Raw genomic sequence first — 5,038 nt, 5'->3', positions numbered from 1 at the left:
GCTTTGCTATCACCTCTCTCTCCACATATGTATATACTCCTAGTCCTTATAGGTGTGGCTGCTTAAGTGCTGTAGACTGTGTAAAGGTCAGTGTTACATATGTGGGAAAATATCTGAGCTTACACAATCTTTTTATTGTATGTTACTGTAAAAGTCATCAGAAAAATAGAAGTAATCATATCTTTTTATAAAATACATTCCACATTTTTAACTAGGGAAGCTTTTTCTATATTTTTCTAATTTTGCTTAAATTTCTAAATATGGACATATACTTTGTATTTCCTGTGGAGTGCAATGTGAAAATTGATAAAATTTCATAATGAAGCAATAATGCTAATGCTGTTTTTCAGTTTTACAAAGCAATTTAATTATCATTTAGATTATTTACCAAGGGTATAAATAATGGAAGAGAATGTAAGATTATTAAATGTAAATAACACCAAATTAGGTAAGGCTCCTTTGAAATATAAATTTAAAACTTTAAATGCTTTAATAAATTAAGGAAGATTTGACAAAGTTTTAGAGTAAAGTTTTAAAAACCCCTGCCCAGTAAAGAATGAACAGAATTTGCTTGCATACAGGCATATCAAAAAAGTCTGGTAGAATGTTAACTATAATTTTTAAAAAAAGAGTCTAGTAGTGTGCTGGTTTCTATTTTAGCAGAGAGAACAATATTAATAGTTAATATTTATTTGGTGTTGACCGGGGCAGAGATTCTCTCATTTAGCCCTCACCACAACTCTCTAAGGTTAAGCCTGGATATTATCTTCATTAAGTATGGGGAACCGAGGCACACAGAGTTCAGTAACTTGCCAAGATCATATAGCTCGTAAATGGCAGAGTCGGGGTATGTACGCAACATTCCTACCCCAGAGTCCATGGATTTACTTACTTTACAATAAGGCAATGTTGTTTTATAAGGCAAATAATATAATAAGTTTTTGGTTTTTTTTTAAAAAAGAGGAGGCAGGGGGTCAGTTTAGGAGTTGTGATGGTGAATTAAGAATGTCTAGTCCTAAAGCAAAAGTAGCCAGGACTCATCAGAAACCCAAAAGAGAACTGAAAATAGAATAGCAGAGAAATGTATTTAAATTAAAAGTTCAGGTAGGAGGAGACTTGTGTTGCATTCTGAAGAAGCAACATCCCCAAGATAGAGGCTTACTCATATATGCCCAAACTTTGTCCTTTTAGACAGCATCCCACACCCTCCTTCAATTCCCTCAGGGATATTATGGGATAATTGTACATTCATAGAATTACTATATTGTACAAGATATAGGATGGAGCTGTTGGCACTGGCAACCCCAGGGAGGATTTGGATTAGTATTATTGAGTCAGGAATATGGTCTATGATTTCATTGAAGGAATGATATCTGGAATATTTTCATTTAAAAAAAAGAAAAGAGCTTCATTTTGAATTGCAAAGCAGAGCTACTCATCCTTATATAATTTTATGAAGGCAACACTGAATTTCTGTTACAAGTTATTTACTATTAATGCAAAACCTGTTCTAGATTCCTTGTGTTAAGCACACATCTGTAAGGTTACCCCTATCCTGCCTGGAGAGGTAGATCTGGAAACCAGTTTCTCTTTCCCTACCTCTAGTGACTAGTGTCCAATTTATGTGAGGTTGTGATTCCCTCTGTACCTACTCAGATAAGTATCTGCTTTGCAGACCATGTTTTGGGTGTGGTAGAGGGATTATCTTTCCGAGTTCTAGACTTCTCAATTGTGGCATCAGGTCTAGTCATCTTTATTAGCCCAACTTCACCATTGACATAGACAATATTTTGATGATCTGTTGGACTCCTCTGTCTATTTCCAAATCAGTTCCAAACACTGAAAGGGAAATGGTTTTTCGTCTATTTGTTTGTTTTGTCACTTTAAAGCTCAATACATTAAGTAGGAAACAATGTAAAAATCACATATTTTTGTATGTTCTTGGGACATCCCACTATTACGGGGTTCTTATTGGCACTCTTTCTTACTTAGTGTCCCTTCCTTCCCTCATTCTCTGTTTCCCACCCTTTGCTTCCAGGATTGTTAAATTCCTGGAACTCCAAACACTCTCTTTATTCTACAAAGTAGTACTTCAGCTCTCTCCTGCTTCTCCCAAACTTGCACGTTTAAACCCATTAAGGAGAGGGATTTATGATTAGAAAGAGCTATATAGTATTACATAAACAAAAGGAAATCTACCTTTTTATAGGTTTTCCACATGGGGATGGGCAGTTGGAGATGATTTGATTTTCTCTCAGTTAGAGGAACTGTGCCCTACTCAAACTCTATTCAGTATTAACCCGATGGTATTAAAGCCTCAATTTTCAAGGATTTTTCATCTCGTAGCGAGGCAATTTGACAGTCTTCTTACAGATTTCTTAGCCAACAGTTCTTGCGGCTCCAATTCATCTTGCACGTCACCAAATTATCTTATGTACAAAATCACCTTTTCTTTCCCTTCAAGAGATTTAGATTGGCACAGTCTTTACTTGCTATTCAGAATATATCGCGATCTGGTCAGCTTATAGTTTCCAGTTTTATCTCCCGGCACTACCTGTCATAAATCTTCCCCTCTAATCAATGTGGTCTACTAATATTTTGTGAAAAAAATTTTTTTCCTTCTACTATTATGCCCTTGACCTTACTCATTTTTCGAATCCCTGCATATTCTTCAATATCTAGCTTAAATTCTACTTCCTTATGAAGGTTTCCCTGATCAATCCAGCCTGTCCTTTCTTTTGAGAAAGAAGGACAGAGCTGGAAGTATCATGCTCCCTGCTTTCAAACCATATGAAAGCTATGGTAATCAAAACAGTACTGTACTGGCACAAAAACAGACACCTAGACCACTGGGACAGAGTTGTGAGCCCAGAAATAAACCCACACATACAGGAGCTATTAACTTACAACAAAGCAGTCAAGAACAAACAGTGGGACAGGACAATTTCTTCAGTTAACTGTTGGGTAAAAGGGACAGCCATGTGCAACGGAATGAAACTGGACCTGTGCCCGTTTCCTGCAGTGCCTTCATAATGCATCAGCTGTCCCCTCTCTTTTCTGAGTCTCCCTCTCTATTGTCATCTTTCTCCAATCCTTTTTCATCTTAAAAAAGAGAATATAGTAACTTGGATATAGTGTTTTGTTGCGGAACCTGGAGACATTCACCTTACAGAAAGACCAAGCGGCACTCGGAGGCTGGGGGTTCAGCAGGTTTATTTTACTCCTGCGGGCCCAGAGGAGTCCAGCTCCAAAGTCTGAGCCCCTTCTACAAGGAAGCTGACAGTTTTTAAAGGGTCAGAGTTTAAACTAGAACAAAGAGGCTTTCTAAACTCGGTCATAACAGACTAGTCTTATCTCTACTGGGACACTCCTAGTGGAACATGCCTGGCGACAGGGGGTGGGGGTCGGTGCACAGGGAGCCACAGGACGAGGGCGGGCAGGAGGCCAGAGGGATTCAAAGCTTAAATCACCCTGGCGCCAGCTAAAGGGCAGCGGGAGGGAGGAGGGCAGGGAGGATGGGCCTGCACTCTCCCGCGCTTAAACAGAGGCCGGCAGCCAGGCGCTTCTCAGAAACAAAGCGAAGGCAGGGCTGTGGTTTTGTTCAGTATCAGCTTCGCGCAGCGGGAGGCGTGAGCGCTTAAACTTACTTGGCCTCTTTGTGATATTTGATGTTAATCATTCCCCCTTTTTTGAAACCGCCTCTTCTTTTGGTTTACACGACACAGTCCGGATTACCGTAGTGGATCCCGGGCTGCTCCTTCGCAGTCTAGTTCACAGTTCCTCTTTCCTTACCTGCCAGCTGGGGGCTGCCTTTTCTCCAGGGCTCACTTTCGGGCCCCCTCTCCCCATCTGTGCTCCAGTGGGCGCGCCCATTCCCAGAGGCTTCAGCTCCGCTCTGCACCCACGAGGACCAGGTTCGCACCCAGCCCGGCTCCTCAGCAGCAGCCCTCTGGGCAAGAAGAAGGGGAATAATATTTTCAAAGTGTTGAAAGGAAAAAGTTTAATTTAATGTTTCTAATTATCATTTAAATAGTAGAGTGAAGTAAAAATTTCAGAAATTCTAGGCCTCGGATCACCCAATATACTCTCTAAAAGCACTCCTGGAGGAAATTCTCCAGCAAGAAGCTAAAAAAAAAATCAAAAAATCAATAAGATAGAAGAAAGAAACAATTTAGTAAAATTTCTTGTCTAAATAAGCAATGAATAAATACAACAAAAATTTATTAATTCACAACTTAAGCTCTAGAAAATACCAATACCAACCTAAGGGAGGTTGGCGTTAGAATCCAGTTAGAGACAAGAGCTTGCTAAGGCGTTTCTGTTGGAAGTGAAGGGGATCAGGGGAATATGGATATTGATAATCTTTTGAATTCTGTTACTATAGGAAATAAATAAGTAAATAATATATATAAGAATTGGTCTTAATAAGTTGAGATAATGACTAGAAGACAAAAATCATAATGTGTAATTTTCAAATCAGCATAAAATTTAACCTATTCAATGGAAGTCAGGAAAAGAGGGGAAACAAAGAAACAAAAGGACATATGTGAAATGGAAAAAGATGGCAAATGATTTCTAACAAATCGTTCAGCCTGTGTGAGTTGGTTAAACTCTTTTATAAGACAGATACTCTCAGTTTAGATTTTGAAAAGATGCAATAATAGGCTGCTCATAGAGGCACATTAAAATGGTAATGTTATAACAATTCCTAAATTATATATGTGTAAGAGAGAATATAAGAAAGGCAGGGTACTTGTAACAGTAATAAAAAAGTAAAAATCAGTTGGCCCTGAAAGATTTTATTTTACCTCATTATAACTTTACACAATAACTCACTAGCTCAAAGTCTGCAATCTCTGTGTTTACAGAACTCCTTGTCTCCATCCTGATTTCTCTCAATATATTCTATAGCACAAAATTGTCCTGCTGAAGCTTTTGTACTATCATGCCCCAACTGCCTACAGGATAAAGTCTCCACTCCCTCCCTGCTCTAGGCATATAGAAAGGTTCACGATTTTCCAAATGGAACATTTTGTCT

Source organism: Miniopterus schreibersii (genome assembly GCF_964146895.1).
Source record: "Miniopterus schreibersii genome assembly, chromosome: 8".
Taxonomy (NCBI): Eukaryota; Metazoa; Chordata; class Mammalia; order Chiroptera; family Miniopteridae; genus Miniopterus; species Miniopterus schreibersii.
Note: the sequence above shows the minus strand (reverse complement) of the source record.